The 19,918-nt window shown below is 48.1% G+C and overlaps 1 protein-coding gene across 4 annotated transcripts in view; it reads left to right on the top strand.

Moving 5' to 3' along the window:
• The window catches only part of LYST (lysosomal trafficking regulator), a 1,083,863-nt gene that overhangs the window by 198,501 nt on the left and 865,444 nt on the right, over positions 1-19,918 (top strand). The window lies entirely within an intron of this gene.

The raw sequence follows: 19,918 nt of genomic DNA, 5'->3' as shown, positions 1-19,918 counted from the left end.
TCGGCCAGCAATGACATTCAGCTGTCTATAACTGTTGCCGTACTCGGTGAATATAGCAATTGTTTTGTGGGAATAGGCATCCACTTATGACAAATACAGGGGTGTGGAAATTTTATAAAAAACTACTTGCCCACGGGACTAAAATGGAGCAAAATCTACTTGTCCCTCATGATGATCCACTTGTCCGGGCCAATTTTCGCTTTTACGCTCTTTTTTTCCTCCTTGCCCTATAATAGCCATAACTACCTACTATAATGATACCTTTTAATTTTTCAATAACATATTCTCTGAACCAAAAAAAATATATATATATTTAGGGAAGTGAAATTGAAATAGTAAAAGATAATTTTACAGATTTGGTGGTTTTCTTTTCTATGCCATTTACCTTTGTGGTTGAGGTAACATGTTAGTTTTATACTTTAGGCCGCCTGATTACAGCAATACCAGATTTGTATAGTTTACGTAATGTTTTACTAATTCTGGACTTTTTCAAATTTTTTGAATTGCCATTTTTTAACCCCTGTAGCTTTTATTTTTGTTCCACATACCAGGCTGTATTAGGGCTAATTTTTTGCGCCATAATCTGTTTTTTGTATCGGTACCATTTTGGTATTGATCTGACTTTTTAATCGCTTTTTAACTTTTTTTTTCTGGGATATTATAAAAATTGCAAATCTGTGGTTTGGTGTTTTTTTTTTTTTTTACATTTACCGTACGGGATACATAATGTTATATTTTAACCCCTTAAGGACCAGGCCATTTTACACCTTAAGGACCAGAGCGTTTTTTGCAATTCTGACCACTGTCCCTTCAAACATTAATAACTCTGGAATGCTTTTAGTTATTATTCTGATTCCGAGATTGTTTTTTCGTGACATATTCTACTTTAACTTAGTGGTAAAATGTTATGGTAACTTGCATCCTTTCTTGGTGAAAAATCCCAAAATTTGATGAAAAAAATGAAAATTTTGCATTTTTCTAACTTTGAAGCTCTCTGCTTGTAAGGAAAATGGATATTAAAAATACATTTTTTTTTGGTTCACATATACAATATGTCTACTTTATGTTTGCATCATAAAATTTATGAGTTTTTACTTTTGGAAGACACCAGAGCGCTTCAAAGTTCAGCAGCAATTTTCAAATTTTTCACAAAATTTTCAAACTCTCTATTTTTCATGGACCAGTTCAGGATTGAAGTGGATTTGAAGGGTCTTCATATTAGAAATACCCCATAAAAGACCCCATTATAAAAAATACACCCCCCAAAGTATTCAAAATGATATTCAGTAAGTGTATTAACCCTTTAGGTGTTTTACAGGAATAGCAGCAAAGTGAAGTAGAAAATTCAAAATCTTCATTTTTTACACTCGCATGTTCTTGTAGACCCAATTTTTGAATTTTTGCAAGGGGTAAAAAGGAGAAAATTTTTACTTGTATTTGAAACCCATTTTTTCTCGAGTAAGCACATACCTCATATGTCTATGTTAATTGTTCGGTGGGCGCAGTAGAGGGCTCAGAAGGGAAGGAGCGACAAATGGTTTTTGGGGGGCATGTCACCTTTAGGAAGCCCCTATGGTGCCAGGACAGCAAAAAAAAAAAAAACACATGGCATACCATTTTGGAAACTAGACCCCTCGGGGAACGTAACAAGGGGTAAAGTGAACCTTAATACCCCACAGGTGATTCACAACTTTTGCATATGTAAAAAAAAATAAAAAATTTTTTACCTAAAATACTTGGTTTACCAAAATTTTTACATTTTTAAAAAGAATACTAGCAGAAAATACCCCCCAAAATTTGAAACCCAATTTCTCCCGATTCAGAAAACACCCCATATGGGGGTGAAAAGTGCTCTGCTGGCACACTACAGGTCTCAGAAGAGGAGGAGTCACATTTGGCTTTTTGAAAGCAAATTTTGCTCTGGGGGCATGCCGCATTTAGGAAGCCCCTATGGTGCCAGGACAGCAAAAAAAAAAACCACATGGCATACCATTTTGGAAACTAGACCCCTCAGGGAACGTAACAAGGAGTAATGTGAACCTTAATACCCCACAGGTGATTGAAGACTTTTGCTTATGTAAAAAAAAAAAAATAATTTTACCTAAAATGCTTGGTTTCCCCAAAATTTTTAAAAAGGGTAATAGCAGAAAGTACCCCCCCAAATTTGTAAAACTATTTCTCCCGAGTATTGCGATACCCCATATGTGACCCTGAACTGTTGCCTTGATAGACAACAGGGCTCCAAAGTGAGAGCACCATGCGCATTTGAGGCCTAAATTAGGGACTTGCATAGGGGTGGACATAGGGGTATTCTACGCCAGTGATTCCCAAACAGGGTGCCTCCAGCTGTTGCAAAACTCCCAGCATGCCTGGACAGTCAACGGCTGTCCGGCAATACTGGGAGTAATTGTTTTGCAACAGCTGGAGGCTCTGTCTTGGAAACAGTGGCGTACCAGACGTTTTTCATTTTTATTGGGGAGGGGTATGTGTATATGTAGTGTTTTTTACTTTTTATTTTATTTTTTGGTAGTGTAGTGTTTATAGGGTACAGTCACACGGGCGGGGGTTCACAGTAGTTTCTCGCTGGCAGTTTGAGCTGCGGCAGAAAACTTGCCGCAGCTCAAACTTGCAGCTGGATACTTATTGGAAACCTCCGCCCATGTGAGTGTATCCTGTACATTCACATTGGGGGGGGGGAACATCCAGCTGTTGCAAAACTACAACTCCCAGCATGTACGGTCTATCAGTGCATGCTGGGAGTTGTAGTTTTGCAACAGCTGGAGGCACACTGGTTGTGAAACACAGAGTTTGGTAACAAACTCAGTGTTTTGCAACCAGTGTGCCTTCAGCTGTTGCAAAAGCTACAACCCCCAGCATGTACGGACAGCTGAAGGGCATGCTGGGTCTTGTAGTTATGCAACAGCTGGAGGCATACTACTTTGGCTGGGGATGCTGGGGATTATAGTTATGCAACAGCTGGAGACACACTGGTTTGCTACTTAACTCAGTGTGCCTTCAGCTGTTGCAAAACTACAACTCTCAGCAGTCACAGACAGCCAACGGGCATTCTGGGAGTTGTAGTTATGCAACCACCAGATGCACCACTACAACTCCCAGCATGCACTTTAGCTGATTGTGCAAGCTGGGAGTTGTAGTTATACAACAGCTGAAGGTACACATTTCCATAGAAAAAATGTGCCTTCAGCTGTTGCAAAACTATAAGTCCCAGCATGCCCATAAGGGCATGCTTGGAGTTGTGGTGGTCTGCCTCCTGCTGTTGCATAACTACAGCTCCCAGCATGCCCTTTTTGCATGCTGGGAGCTGTTGCTAAGCAACAGCAGGAGGCTGTCACTCACCACCAACGATCCACGCTGCAGGTCAGTCCCTCGTCGTCGTCGCCACCGCTCCTGGGGCCCCGATCCTAACATTAACGCCGGGGATCGGGGTCCCCAGCACCCGGGGTGCACGTCCAGCACCCGCTCACGTCCTCCGGAAGAGGGGCGGAGCGGGTTGCAGGAGTGACACCCGCAGCAGGCTCCCTGATTGGTGAGCCCCTCCATACATACTGCAGAGCGCCGCATGCATCTCTCCGTGCAGATGTGCGACCGCTCCTCCCCTCAGCTCTCCGAAGCTACAGCTGGGGGGTGTGAAGGCAGAGGACGCAGGTCTGCACGGGAGCAAGAAGCCACGCCCCTCATCTCCCCCCCCGCACGTCTGCAGAGCAGGGGAGAGAAGACAAATACACAGCTTCTCATCTCCCCTGCTCTGCTTGGAGGACACAGGTTTTTACAGCCGGGGGCTGCAGAGTATGGAGCGGGCAGGAGTCGGCAACCCGCTCCATACAGACTGCAGAGGTCTGGGCGACTTGTTAGGTCCGGCCCTGCTTGCCCGAAGCTGGGCTGAGGGCAGGACAAATTCACCTGCCCGGCGCCCGGAACTGCTTGTCCCGGGCGTCGGGCGATAGGAATTCCACATCCCTGCAAATATATACATTATTGGGCGTAAAAAAGTTAAACACATTCATGAATAGAAAACAAATTTGTTTATTTCGTCTGGGCCGTCCCCATTCATACCGCATTTCTGCAGTATGTTAAATATATCCATCGGTATCATGTAAAAAAAAAAAAGGGATGGCAAAAAACACTCAACCAGTCTCATTCATTTTGGTGGACCCAACGGAGTCATCTAGTGACTACGTTAGGCTGCTTTCCACTAGTATGCGATCATTTAGCAGAACAAAATAGCACAGAAAACTATTCTATTGTGTATGTATCCTTAAATTAGCCTAAACTAGTGGGAAGCGACCCTAATAGTCTCAAGGTGACTTAGGGCCACGAAAATGGGGCTGCAACAGTATATGTCGGCATCACTTTTTTGAGGTGATATTGATGGATATCTTTTAACATAATGCAGAAACACAGTATGTACGGGAGCGCAGCCACAGATGCATAGACAGCAGTCACAAAAGTGTGCCTGCTGCAAGGTATCTCTGAGTGTCTGCTCATGGCTGCCGGCTGATTGACCGTGTAACTGTAAGGAATTTGTGTTTGATTTTGTCTCTGGCAGCACCCTGCAATTTGATATCGGAATGCTGCTTGTTACCTTGGCAGTCGGTTAACTGACAAGGGCCCACATGGCTGCCTCTGTTACTGCTGGTATTAGGACAGTGTAAAACTGACAGGCAGAAAATTACTGCAATGCTTTGGAATACTGTATTTTAAAGCATTAAAAAAGTAAAACGGTGTAAAAGTGTAAAAATAAATAAATAAAATACCTTCATGTATGTTTATTTTATTATGACCATGCAGAAATACCACAGCACTCCAATACCAGGGTAAAGAAAGTGTGCATTTATTTCCCCATACCAAATGCAACGTTTTGACTGTCGCCACAGTCTTTGTCAAGCATACATTGTGACTAAAGTGCATCATATTTATGTGATCAGAATAATCAGATCAATTTACAATAAATTCACAATAAAACAAATGCATAAACACACTTGCAAAAAGATAGTGTATAATATATTCAGAGTATATGTGACCTATGAGAGCAACGTGTATACATCAATAAATATAATGCAGTGTATTGTGAAATCATAGAATACAAATGTGGTAATAAGTGCTCATATCCATCATGATAAACCCCTTAAAGGAGAACTGCGGTGTACATTTTTTTAGTCCTTCTTTGCCTGGGCTGCAAAAACATAAAAAAAAAACTTTAACTCCACTTCCTACGTTCCCCCGTTGCGGAGATATTGGTGTCCCGTTCCTCCGGTGCTGCTGGCTTCTGGCCTCTTAGGCTCGAAACGTCACCGTGCAGGCAGCGTATCGCCGGCCGTAATGATATACCACCTCTGCTGGTGATAGGCTCAGCGCACTGTCATGTAAGGAGCCTGGGCAGGGGGGGGAGAAAGTGGGTCCCGGCTCCTTTTTTTTTTTTAATTTTTTTTTTTTTTTTAACAGTAAGTGTTTATTGAAATATTTTTTCCATACAATACATACAGAAAGTCTGCAGGGAACTATAGCATGATGATCATGTCGATAAGTCAGTAGTACTAAAAGTAATGAGAACGCTCAAATGACAGTCAACACAAACGATAGAATGCTGACAAGAATACAGTCAATACTCACTTAACGCAACCAAGGTTATGTCACACAGATCTGGTGTTAAATGTAAGGTAACATTAAGCAACCGCACAATCATATGCTATATAAACAATTCGACACATATGTAAAGTAGAGAAATAGGTAAACAGAAAGGGAGGAAAGAAAAAAAAAAAGGGGGGGAGGAAAGGCGGAGAAAGAAGGAAGGAAAATGTACAGGCAAAATAGATCTTACCTCGTGAGCTGGGGCGACACCACCGGAGAAGGAAGTCATGTGTAGATAAGTGAGTGTGATTGAACGAAATGGAGAGAATGTCAAGGGCATGTGGGTGTAGGGGCTGTAGAGTCAGTGCCTTCCAGATGTTGGGTTCTAAAGTCAGGTGAGGCCATATATGTCAGCTATGGGGACCAGGTGGCGTGAAACTGATTTAGGTGTCTTCTGGAATCCGCCAGAAGTTCCTACATGCGACATATGTGGGATACCTCGGTCAGCCAGGACGAGAACGTAGGAGGGGAAGTGGACTTCCAGAGGCGAGGTATAACCGTTCTGGCTGCGATCAATAGGAAGTGCGCCAATTTAGTGGGGTAGCGGGGTGCGGGATAGGGGAGCACAGACAGCAATGTGGCGTTCAGGGATTTAGTGATAGGGAGTGAGGTCAGGCGGGTGATAGCTTCCAATACCTGGGACCAAAAGGAGTCTAAGACAGGGCATGTGAGCCATATGTGCGACATTGTCCCTCCCTGTTGTCCACATCTCCAACAGATGTCTGGGACAACAGGGTGGGCACTCTATACCACCTGGTAAGAATCTTATAGTTAGTTTCCTGGGTTTTGCTGGAGATGGAGGATTTGTGGCAGAGGGTCAGAGCTCGATTCCAGTGTTCATCTGGGAAACTTTCCTGAATCTCAGCTTCCCAGGCAGATCGGAAGGGCAGTGGCTGCAGTGCGTATGTGTCTAAAATAAGGCCGTAGACAGTACTAACAGCGTGCGATATTGAAGAGGAGGACACACATAGAGACTCAAATTTTGTGAGCGGACGATGCAGGGCAAGTGCACGATTATGGGAGGTGTAAAAATGTTTTAGCTGATTGTATTGGAATATATGGAGTGTAGAGCAGGGAGTCCCCTCTGTGATGTCAGAAAGAGATTTCAATCCCACATCAGTCATGAGGGAGTGAAAAGACGTTCCCATGTCTCTGGAGTATGTAAGGAATGTACGCAAGTTCAGTGCCGGGAGGAATGCTGGGTTCCCAAAGAGTGGTGTGAGCGGGCCACCTGGGGAGTATAGGTTCAGTTTCTTCAGATACGAGGAATGATCCCAAAATATGGAATTTAATATCGGAGTGACACTCCCTGGTTTGCGAAAGGCGGGGGGGTGTATCGACCAGCCACAGTATTGACAAGGGGTCAACTCCACTGACCCTACTCTCAAGAGCCACCCACTGCTTTTCATTGCGGCTATGGCAACAATCAAGCAGTCGTGTGAGGACTGCAGAGAGGTAATAAGAGAGACAGTCGAGCATGGCCAGGCCGCCCCCCGCCTTCCGTCTATACAAGACACTTCTAGCTATCCTGGGACGTCGATGAGACCAAACAAACTTCGACTGCAATGCTGAGACCTCCTGGAAAAAGGACTGGGGAACATGGGTGGGGATGCCAGAAAACAGATATAGAAGTCGCGGTAAAGCGTTCATTTTAAAGATACTGATTCTTCCCAACCAGGAGAAGTCCCTACGTTCCCATCTTGCCAAGTGTGATCTCAATGAGTGCAGGAGAGGGGGAAAATTGAGCCGGAAAGTGTGGGACAGATCTGACGGGACCTGGACACCCAAGTATTTTAGGGATGTTGTCTGCCATTTAAATGGATAAAGGGTCTTAAGTAGGGCCAGTGTTCAGGGCTGGAGAGTAATATTCAGAGCTTCACTTATCGTGGGGTTTAGCTTGTAGTTACTATAATTGGAGAAGCGACGAAGCCTTGCCATGAGGGACGGCAGAGTAGTAACGGGGGAGGATAGGTAGAGGAGAATGTAGTCAGCGAACGCCGAACACTTAAAATGGGAAGGAGGCAGGGCAAGGCCCTTGATGTCAGGGTTCTGACGGATATCTACCAATAGATGTTCCATGCATAGAACATATAAGAGGGGGGATAAAGGGCAACCCTGTCTCGTCCCATTACAAATGTCAAACGTGTCTGATAGACAGCAATTTAGCCTGATCTGGGCTTGGGGGTTAGTGTAGAGAGCCATTATCCTATGGCGCATCACCGGGCCCAGGCCAATCTGGGTTTGGGTGGCCGCTAGAAACTCCCAGTCCACCCGGTCAAAGGCCTTCTCCGCGTCAAGAGAGAGCAAGAACAGAGGGATTTGCAGCTGCCGGGGACAATGCACCATGGAGAATGCTCGTAAAGTGTTATCTCTTGCCTCTCTCCCGCGGATGAAGCCCACTTGATCCGGATGGACAAGGGAGGGCATATGGGGTGCCAACCTATTTGCAATGAGTTTGGCATGTAGCTTAACATCAGTATTAATCAATGATATGGGCCTATAGCTGGGGCATAGGAGGGGTCCTTTCCCTCTTTAGGTATAACTGTAATAAATGCCCGTAAGAAAGAGCTGGGCAGTTGGGTGTTACCTGAGACATCATTGAAAGCAGAAAGTATAGGTGGCGATAGGACATCTTTGAGGTCCTTGAAAAATTTCGCCGTATAGCCATCCGGGCCAGGACTCTTGCCCATCGGTATAGAGGAAATGGCTAGGCCCAGTTCCTCCAGGGAGAATGGTCTCTCAAGTGCTTCAATGGTGTCCGAGGAAAGGATCGGGAGAGCGGTATCAGCCATGTATTGCGACAGGGATAATAAGGGTGGGGAGTGAGCTCCAGGGGACAATGAGGGAGGTTTAGGCAAATTATAAAGGTCAATGTAGTAGCGTCTAAATGCATCTAGTATGTTTGGGGTGAGATGTGTGACCGGACCCGTCCGGGGCTGAATGGCACCGACAAACAATGTGGATCTCTTATTTCTCAAGGCATTCGCTAGGAGCCTACCTGATTTATTTCCCCACTCATAAAAATGTTTACCCGTGACCTGTTTATAATATCGATGCTTATTGTTGATGAGTTCTAGAAGGTCATGACGGACTTTTATAAGGTCCCGGTAAATCACATCTTGCTGTGATTTCTTGTGTTGCGTTTTGAGGATGTGGAGACGTTGAAAAAGCTTCGTAGCTTTAGTCGATGCAGCCTTTTTCAGTCTTTCCCCATGCTTGATGAGCACACCTCTCAAGACACACTTAAGGGTCTCCCATTGCACCAGAGGAGGAGAGCTGTCATTTATGTGATCGATCTTAAAATTATTGGACGTCTCTTGAAGATCCTGTAGACACAGGGCGTCAAGCAAGAGCGATTCATTTAATCTCCATGAAGCCTGGGGTTTGACTAAAGAAGGAAGCACAAAGTTACCTAGGACAGGGGCATGGTCTGAAAGAGTGACTACTCCTATTTCTGCAGAACGGAATGATGGAAGCAGGAAATATAATCAATCCGGCTGTAGGATTGACAGGGGTGGGAGTAGAAAGTATAGTCTCTGCCCTGGGGGTGTAAGGCTCTCCACACGTCAGTTAATTGCAATGTATGTAGTTTTTGCCTCAGCGCACGGAGCTTGCTATGGGGGATAGAGGAACGGCCAGATGTAGTGTCAACGGTGGGGAAAAGGGCCAAGTTAAGATCTCTACAAAGGAGAATAGGTCCCAAAGCAAAAGCGGTTAAGGCATCTAATGTTTTAATCAAAAAAGGCACTTGGTGCTGATTGGGGGCATATATAGTAGCTATTGTGATTCGTTGGTCAGCCAATTCACAATTGGCGAAAATGTATCTGGCTGCCGGGTCAACTTTAGTGGAAAGGACAGTGAGTGGGATAGATCTATGAAAAGCCAGAGACACCCCTTTGGTCCTAGCTTACGGATTCACGCTGTGGATCCAGGTAGTATAGTACCTGTTGTTCAAGGTAGATATGTGGTCCTTTTTAAAGTGCGTTTCCTGCAGAGCTAGGATCTGCACTCTCAGTTTATGGTGAGAGTACAGGATCTGTGCCCTTTTCTCTGGAGGTATTAAAGCCCTTCACATTCATACGTATTTCAGCTGCCATGAGGTGTGTGTAATTTGGCACTTAACTCACCAGTCAGACGAGGATCCAGGAGGTCGCCCAGCTCACAAGGTGTAGTCACGAGGTCAGTAGACAAGCTAAGGGGAACAAGAAAAACAGGACAGGAGGTAAGGGAGACAGGAAAATATAGCAGCAGTCGCACAGACACGAGCGCAAAGGGACTATGTAGAGAGGCCTTAAGGGCCACAGACAGTGCCGGAACCAGTCCAGCGTCTGAACTAAGTGGGGTAACATGAAAGGCGCGCCAAAGGAGAATCACCAGGAGTAGCTCAGGTGACATCCTTCAATTAAACAACCAAACACATAGGTAGGGCCATTGAGCAACACAAGGGGCATTAAACCTAATGCAAGGAGAAATGCACTTATACTACGGGCAAACAAGTAGCTAGCAGACTCGAAGTCTTAAGGTAGCTTAGAAACATAGGGGGCAGATCAAGTATCTCAGGGTGGGGTAAACTAGCCACTAGGGCATGGAAAAGAGTAAGTCATATGCAGGTGACACGTTGGAGATGCAGGGGCATACGTGACCAGACTAACCGCAAGGGTCACTATACAATCAGGGGGGCAGATAACCTCAACAAAGCAATCCACAACTTAATAGCAATCTCAGATAGATCAACAGTGTCAACAACATTTTCCAGTGCAACAGTGCTCGGGCGGATCAACAGTTAGAGCTGACTCCAATCAGTCAGACCAGGGAGCGTAGTTCCATCGTTGCTCAGCAGCCGCTCAAGTTTTCCGCCTCGGCCTCTGAGGCAGGGGGTCTGACAGAGGTGCATCTTGCCGGCGGGTCCCTGAAGATTCTTGGACACGGGTTCCCACAAAGGCAGGGGATGGAATTAAGAACATGTTCACCCAGTCCGTCAAAGTTACTGGAGGTAATTTAAAGGTCTCCAGACCCGCAAATCTTCTGGTCTGTGTAAGGTGGCGCTTGTAGTTCCATGTTTAGCTATGAGAGCGAATGGGAAGCCCCATTTGTACACTATTTGGGCATTCTGCAATAGCTGAAGGAGTGGTTTAAGTGTGGCCCGCAAGCGATGGGTGCGGAGAGAGAGATCTGAAAATATTTGAAGTTGTGCACCATTGAAAGTAAGGTTCTTAACATCTCGAGCTTTACGCATTAATTCTTCTTTTTGAGTGAAGTGATGCACTCTGCATATGACGTCCCTTGGTTTTCTCGGGTCAGGGCTCTTTGCTTTAAGAGCTCTGTGGGCACGGTCCAGTTCCAGCGGGCTATCAGCAGGTTTCTTTAGGAGTTCATTGAATATTTTCTGCAGAGTAGGGGTCAATTGATGGGGCAGAACTGATTCAGGAAGTCCTTTGAGTCGGATATTGTTCCGGCGATTTCTGTTGTCGATATCGTCTAGGTGAGCAATAGTCAGTGCTTGTTGCATGGTCAGTTTTGCAGTGGTTTCCTGAAGTGTTTTAATTTGATCAACTGTCGACGTTTGGAATTCTTCTAGAGACCGTACTTTGGACTGCAGGTGGGTAACAACAGATTTCACCGGTTTAAGGTCATGTTGCCAAGCGGATTTCAGGTCAGAGGCCAGTGACATGAGATCTGATTTGGTGGGTAACAAAGTCAGTAATGCTTGCAGCTCCGGATGCCCCTTCATGGCGTTGAGAGCCATCTCCTTTGTAGGTAAATGTTGATCAGAGGCAGAGGCCGCACAGTGCCCAGGCGGGGCAGCCAGACCACTAGTTGTGGAATGGGGGGGTGCAGGGAGGTTTCTCCTCAGTGGGGGTCTGCGAATCCTCAGAGGAGTAGTGGTCCTGTCCACGTCTCCTGGACTGTCTTATTTTCAAAGGAGTTTTGAATAACTTCTTTTTAGCTGGGGGGCTTGCCCCCCAGTAATCTGGGGTGTCACTTTAAGCAGAAGAGTCATGAGAGCTCATGTCGGAATGGGAAGCATCAGAGTCCATCTCTACAGCCCCGTCAGTGACATCACGGGCAGGAGGACCCGGAACTTGGGTGAGGACAGGGGCTACAGGCGATAGGGTAGAGGAGCCTTGATGTGAGAGCTGGGGGGACTGCAGAGGAGAAGTGCGTTTTCTGGTCACAGTCTGCCAAGCATCAGAGTGGAGAAACAGTTCAGGAGGAAAAGCATTAGGAGCTGGGGAGCTGGGTTGTAGTTCTATAATCCCAGAAGCAGTGTTGCCAGCATCACATATTGCAGGTACTTGTGGTGTACAGGAAGCCAGGGGGCCAGCCACAGATAGAGTAGCAGCAGGAGAAGAGGTTCGGGAGCTCCCTGCAGGTACACAAGTCGCAGTAGTAGTAGCTACAGTCTCAGCATAGGATGGGGCAATGTGAGTGTGCATCTGCACTATTTCTTTCCTGGTGGAGCGACAGGCAGGGGCTGGGAATGAATGCTGCCTCACATCCAGAGGGGTCTGGGGCTCCAGGTCAGGAGAGGCTTCCTGAGGGGTTGCGGCCGTGCCACTTACTTGAGCCATGGTGTCAGGCAGTAAAGGAGCCGGTGGGGGATTGCTGGGAGCCACTTCAGATAGGGCCAGGCTGCGCGATCTCGATGTGTACGCTGCCGCCACGGCCATTTCGGAGGGTCCGGGGCTCCTGGCTTGAGGCGTCACGTGGCGCAGGCTTCTGGATCGCACAGCGGTGGGCCGCGATTCAGGTGAGGAGCTGCGAATAGTCTGCAGCGGCCGCAGGAAGCATGAAATGTTGCCGGAGGGGTTCTCCACGGGTTTGGACTTCTTCTTGTGCCCTTTGGAGCGAGATCTGCCTCCCATAGCCCAAGTCTATGCCCATTTTTGCTTAGGCCCTGTGGGAGCTCTCATGGTGCACGTCCTCCCTCCAGCGCCTCAGGCCACGCCCTTTTTTTTGTTTTTTTATTACAAATTTCACATACAAAATACCGTAGACAAAAATACTATTATGACACCCCCTGTCAGAAGGAGAGGAAAAAAAATAAATGAAAATAAATAGATAAATTAAGTAGTAAATTTGAGTAGCTGTATTAGTCCAGTGATGCAGATGCAAATCGAAAAAATGTTAGTCCAATAAAAAGGTATTACAAGATGCTGCAACATTATTTGATTTGCATCTAAATAAATTAATAAACAAATGATTTATAAATGCCGCTTTTATCCTCTTTTCCCATTCATCCCAAATTGCTCTATATCTAATTAAACCTCTGCTGGAGTTACCAGCTCACCATTTCTCATATTTTCTAACTTTTAAGTACCAACCTTTTCCACTCTATTATATTTGGACCCATACTCCCAAGCAACCCTCTCAAGATCACTACCTTAGCCAACATAAGGATACGATTTATTAAAGCTCGATCTTGCCTAAAACTACACCAATTTTCTAAGATAACCTCGTGCCCAACCATTCTCTCTTCAGATTTAATTTATTCCCGGTAGTCTGAAATACCTTAGCCCGGAATTCTCTAACTATTGGGTATATCCATAATAAATGGATTAAATCTGCATCAGATGGCCTGGCTCCTTACATGACAATGCGCTCAGCCTATCTGTTATTTTTCCATATACATGGATGTATGAGGGCTCATTTCTTGTGCCGTGATTGTCACGATTCGGCTTACAGGTTGTGGATCGACTGTGTCAGCGAGGGATTGGCGTGGACCGTGCTGGTGGACCGGTTCTAAGAGGCAACTGGTGTTCACCAGAGCCCGCCGCAAAGCGGGATGGTCTTGCTGCGGCAGTAGCAACCAGGTCGTATCCACTAGCAACGGCTCAACCTCGCTGACTGCTGAGAAGGCGTGGGACAGAAGGACTAGGCAGAGGCAAGGTCAGACGTAGCAGAAGGTCGGGGCAGGCGGCAAGGTTCGTAGTCGAGATGGATAGCAAGAGTTCAGGTAACACAGGCTTGGTCAACACTAAACGCTTTCACTGGCACAAGGCAACAAGATCCGGCAAGGGAGTGCAGGGGCAGTGAGCAGATATAGCCAGGGAGCAGGTGGAAGCCAATTAAGCTAATTGGGCCAGGCACCAATCATTGGTGCACTGGCCCTTTAAGTCTCAGAGAGCTGGCGCGCGCGCGCCCTAGAGAGCGGAGCCGCGCGCGCCAGCACATGACAGCAGGGGACCGGGACGGGTAAGTGACTTGGGATGCGATTCGCGAGCGGGCGCGTCCCGCTGTGCGAATCGCATCCCCGACGGCCATGTCAGTGCAGCGCTCCCGGTCAGCGGGACCGACCGGGGCGCTGCAGGGAGAGAGACGCCGTGAGCGCTCCGGGGAGGAGCAGGGACCCGGAGCACTCGGCGTAACAGTACCCCCCCCCCCCCCTTAGGTCTCCCCCTTTTTTTGTCCGACAACTGCTTTACCTGGGACGAGGACACCGGGAAAGAATGGAGGGTTTCCTCAACGGCAGGCAGTACAGCAGGAGTGGGAATGGGGAGGGAGGGCAGAGGGCGAAGCTTGGCACGGGGCAGTGTGTCACCAGGACGGGGGCCATGAGGAGGCACTGAGGCTTGCCTGACGGGACTGGGAGGGGGGGAGAGGCACTTCCTATGGCAAGCAGAGTCCCAGTTCTTGATCTCCCCGGTGGTCCAGTCAAGGGTGGGAGAATGAAGCCGGAGCCATGGCAGACCGAGGAGGACCTCAGAGGTACAGTTGGGAAGGACGAAGAACTCAATCACTTCGTGATGGGGTCCAATACACATCAAGAGGGGTTCTGTGCGGTAACGCACGGTGCAATCCAATCTGACTCCGTTGACCGCGGAAATGTAGAGCGGCTTGACGAGACGGGTCACCGGGATGCGGAATTTATTCACAAAAGAATCCAGAATAAAATTCCCAGAGGCACCAGAGTCCAAGCAGGCCACGGCTGAGAGGGAGGAGTTGGCTGAAGGAGAAATCCGCACGGGCACCGTGAGACGTGGAGAAGCAGACTGTGAACCAAGAGACGCCACACCCACGTGAGCTGGGTGCGTGTGTTTCCCAGACGTGGAGGACGAATAGGGCAATCCACCAAGAAATGCTCGGTACTGGCACAGTACAGACAAAGATTTTCTTCCCTACGGCGATTCCTCTCTTCCTGGGTCAGGCGAGACCGATCCACTTGCATGGCCTCCTTGGCGGGAGGCCCAGGCGTAGATTGCAACGGATACTGTGGGAGAGGTGCCCAGAGATCTAAGTCTTTTTCCTGGCGGAGCTCTTGATGTCTCTCAGAAAAACGCATGTCAATGCAGGTGGCCAAATGGATAAGTTCTTGCAGGTTGGCAGGAATCTCTCGTGCGGCCAGCACATCCTTGATGCTACTGGATAGGCCTTTTTTAAAGGTCGCGCAGAGAGCCTCGTTATTCCATGATAATTCGGAAGCAAGAGTACGAAATTGGATGGCGTACTCGCCCACTGAAGAATTACCCTGGACCAGGTTCAGCAGGGCAGTCTCGGCAGAAGAAGCTCGGGCTGGCTCCTCGAAGACACTACGGACCTCAGCGAAGAAGGACTGGACTGTGGCTGTGTCAGGATCATTGCGGTCCCAGAGCGGTGTGGCCCAAGACAAGGCCTTTCCTGAAAGAAGGCTCACTACGAACGCCACCTTAGACCGTTCTGTAGGAAACAAGTCCGACAACATCTCCATATGCAGGGAACACTGAGACAGAAATCCACGGCAGAGTCTAGAGTCCCCATCAAATTTGTCCGGCAGGGACAAGCGGAGGCTAGGAGCGGCCACTCGCTGCGGAGGAGGTGCAGGAGCTGGCGGAGGAGATGGTTGCTGCTGTAGCAGAGGCAGAAGTTGCTGTAACATGGCGGTCAACTGCGACAGCTGCTGTCCTTGTTGGGCAATCTGCTGCGATTGCTGAGCGACCACCGTGGGAAGGTCAGCGAGACTTGGCAGCGGCACCTCAGCGGGATCCATGGCCGGATCTACTGTCACGATTCGGCTTACAGGTTGTGGATGCACTGTGTCAGCGAGGGATTGGCGTGGACCGTGCTGGTGGACCGGTTCTAAGAGGCAACTGGTGTTCACCAGAGCCCGCCGCAAAGCGGGATGGTCTTGCTGCGGCAGTAGCAACCAGGTCGTATCCACTAGCAACGGCTCAACTTCGCTGACTGCTGAGAAGGCGTGGGACAGAAGGACTAGGCAGAGGCAAGGTCAGACGTAGCAGAAGGTCGGGGCAGGCGGCAAGGTTCGTAGTCGAGATGGATAGCAAGAGTTCAGGTAACACAGGCTTGGACAACACTAAACGCTTTCACTGGCACAAGGCAACAAGATCCGGTAAGGGAGTGCAGGGGCAGTGAGCAGATATAGCCAGGGAGCAGGTGGAAGCCAATTAAGCTAATTGGGCCAGGCACCAATCATTGGTGCACTGGCCCTTTAAGTCTCAGAGAGCTGGCGCGCGCGCGCCCTAGAGAGCGGAGCCGCGCGCGCCAGCACATGACAGCAGGGGACCGGGACGGGTAAGTGACTTGGGATGCGATTCGCGAGCGGGCGCGTCCCGCTGTGCGAATCGCATCCCCGACGGCCATGTCAGTGCAGCGCTCCCGGTCAGCGGGACCGACCGGGGCGCTGCAGGGAGAGAGACGCCGTGAGCGCTCCGGGGAGGAGCAGGGACCCGGAGCGCTCGGCGTAACAGTGATCTGAAGTTTTTATTGGTCCCATTTTTGTAATGGGACTTTTTTATCGCTTTTTTTTATCAATTTTTTTTATGTAAACAAAGTGATGACAAATATGCAATTTTGTACTTTGGTATATTTTTACATGAACCCCATTGACCGTGCGGTTTTATTAACTTAAAATTTTTATAGTTCATACATTTGCGCGCTTGGCAGTACCACATATGTTTATTTTTATTATGTGTACATATTTTTAATATGGAATTTGGGAAAAGGGGGGTGATCAAACTTTACATAGGGAAGGGATTGTTTTTTTTTTTACGTTTTTTTATTCAACCTTTTATTTTATTTATTTATTTATTTTTTTTTTTTACACTTTATTAGTCCCTTAGGGGACTTTTAGGAGGAATCTTAGATTCCTCATACAGATCAATGTAGTTCTATAGAACTACAGGGTGGGCAATATATATGGATACACCTTAATAAAATGGAAATGGTTGGTGATATTAACTTCCTGTTTGTGGCACATTAGTATATGTGAGGGGGGAAACTTTTCAAGATGGGTGGTGACTAGAGATGAGCGAATTGAAGTTGACGAACCCGAATTTAAGAATTTCTTGAAAAATTCGATTCGCAACGAATACGAATATCGCCACGATTCTATCGCACAAATCGCTTCATTAAACTCCATTTTACAGCGTTCCAGGCTATTGGAGACCTAAGATGGCGGATCCACATGTGAGTACATGGGGCAGGGGATTATGGGAGGGCGGGAAACAGCGGCGGGAATTAAGGTAGGCAGGCTGACCCTGAACCACATGTGAGATGCAGCCTATCAGTGTTCACTGACCCCTGTGATGTCACAGCCCCTATATAATCGGCGGCCATCTTGCTTCTCCATTTCATCTATGCACTCAGATGGATAGGACGGGACTGCGTGTGTGTGACTAGCTCATACCACAGCGTTACGCTGCAACTGCTAGTCACATCAGCATTAGGGAAAGACAGGAGTGCAGAGTACTTTGCTGTAACACTGAGAAGGATCATTGATAGCTAAACCTCCTATTCACGTTATTGAGCATTGCAGCAGAGAGGGGCAGATAGCTGTCAGCTGCCTCATACAGATCTCCGAGCTGCCTGAACTTTCTGAAGCATCTTATCGCCTAATTTTTCAGCCCAATAGATTTTTTTTTTGCTCCACAAATCTTCTGCTGCTCACAATTGTGTGACAATTTAGGGTTTAATCCCTGGATTTCTTTTTTTTGTGGTAGTATGTCAGGCAGGGAAGTGCCAGGACGTGCACAGAGAAGGGGCAGAGGCCTACATACGTCAGGCAGAGTTGGCTGCAGACTTGGGGCGAGTGGCAGCAGGAGTCGCAGCAATAGGCCGGAGCTCCCGTTAACACCCAGCGGTCGTGCTGTCGACCCATCTCTCCTCGTCAATTGGTTTGCACACTCATCCCCATCATCACAAGCAACATCTGCCAACCCCTGTCAAGAGTCGGTGGGTTCCTCAGACACAACCCTCAGTTGGCATGGCCCGGGAGCAGTCCCCTTAATACCATTGCCTTTGTCCTATGCTGTTCCCTCTCCCAAAGTAGTATCTTCTGCTTTGGGTTCAGCTCCACTATTTAGTGAGGACGATGTAATAGAGGACAGTCAGCAGCTAATGGGCAGCCAAGAATGTGAGGAGACATGCGTCGCTTGCTCCGCAAGGCGGGCAAGTAGTGATGCGGAGAGTGACGTGGGAGGCGGTGTTTCAATTGTTCAGGGTCCTGAGGCAGACACTGTTGTGGAACACGAGGAGGACATCAGTGACGTGCACACATCTTTTGATGATGAAGCCGATCGCAATTGGGAGCCGGGTGCAGAAGCCAGGGCTTCATCAACATCATCATCATCAGGAGAAGAGATTTGCTCTTTGTCTATGAGGCAGCAAGGCGGTAGCACGGTTGGCAATCAGCGTGGTGGTGGCAGTAGTGGAAATTCAGGAGCCAAACGTGCCAGGGGGAGACCACCTGCTTCGCGGCAAGCTACCATTCAGGGAGGTAGTGGAACAGGGATTCCTGGAGACGGCACCAATAGCAGTGAAATAGTGCGGACTGCGGGTGGGAAAATCAGCTACTCTGCGGTGTGGTTGTTATTCATAAAGTATCCGGAGGACCTTAGCGTAGTCACATGCAAAATCTGTCGGCAGAAAGTGAAGCGTGGCCAGGGTCCCAATCTCTGCACCACGGCCCTGCGTCAACACATGATTCGCCACCATAAAGCGGCCTGGGATAACTGTTGCTCCGATGTAGTGGTCCAGCATCACCCAGTGGCCATCCGCTCCCTCCGTCATCCAGCCAAGGCTCCACCACCTCAGCCGAAGGGAGCATTGTGTCAAACCCTCCTTCTTGCGCTCCTGCTTCTTCCGCTCGTAGTCAGCCATTCCGCCAACAATCGATCGGCGAAGCCATGTCCAAGAGACAACAGTATGCGCCCACTCATCCAACGGCACAGAAGTTGAATGTGCTCCTGTCCAAGTTGCTGGTGTTGCAGTCCCTCCCTTTCCAACTGGTGGACTCAGCAGCTTTCAAGGAATTGATGGCTTGTGCTGAGCCGAGGTGGAGAGTCCCAAGCCGTCATTTCTTTGCGAAGGCAGTACCAGCCCTGCATAAGTTTGTACAAGAGAAGGTGGGCCAGTCCTTGAGCCTATCGGTGTGTTCAAAAGTGCACAGCAGCACCGACGTGTGGAGCTGTAACTACGGCCTGGGACAATACATGTTTTTTACGGCCCACTGGGTAAATGTTGTTCCTGCACAGCCACAACAGCAATTTGGACAGGTCACACTGCTTCCTCCTCCACGCTCTGGCTCCCAGGCAGTTGGTCCTTTTACAGTGTGCACCTCCTCCTCCTCCCCCCGTGTTCTCGGCCTCACTGCACGTCCAAATCTCGGTGGCCCTTCATCGTACCACGCGTGTAGGGCACAGCGGTGTCAAGACGTCCTTCACATGGTTTGCCTTGGCGAACGGAGTAACACGGGAGGAGCTGCTAAAGTTCATTAGGGAAGAAATCAGAGTATGGCTTACTCCACGAAATCTGGAAATGGGAACCATGGTGACCGACAATGGGAAGAACATTGTGGCCATGCTGCGACAAGGAAGTGTGAACCATTCGCCCTGCATGGCACACGTGTCTAATCTGATTGTCAAGAAGTTAATCAAGTCTTCATCCCATTTGCAAGACGTCCTGACAATGGCAAGGAAACTGTGCATGCACCTAAGCCACTCGTACACCGGCAAGCACACTTTGCTTGAGCTGCAGCGTCAGAACGGTATCCCACAACATAGTCTCCTTTGTGACGTTGCCACGCGTTGGAATTCCACCCTCCATATGTTGGACAGACTATACGAACAAAGAAAAGCCATCACGGATTTTTTGATGATACAAGCATATAGGAGTACTCCCCTGTGTAACTTCAATGTGAACGAGTGGCAGCTCATACATGACACCTACCGTTTGCTGAGGTCCTTTGAGGAAGCCACATTTTATGTTAGTCGTTCGAATTACGCCATGAACGACGTAATTTCACTCCTACATTTACTCCAAAAAATGATTGAAA

The sequence above is a fragment of the Hyla sarda genome, chromosome 3, assembly GCF_029499605.1.
Source record: "Hyla sarda isolate aHylSar1 chromosome 3, aHylSar1.hap1, whole genome shotgun sequence".
Taxonomy (NCBI): domain Eukaryota; kingdom Metazoa; phylum Chordata; class Amphibia; order Anura; family Hylidae; genus Hyla; species Hyla sarda.
The sequence above is the reverse complement of the archived record's forward strand: the minus strand, read 5'-3'. Positions and strand labels throughout refer to the sequence as shown.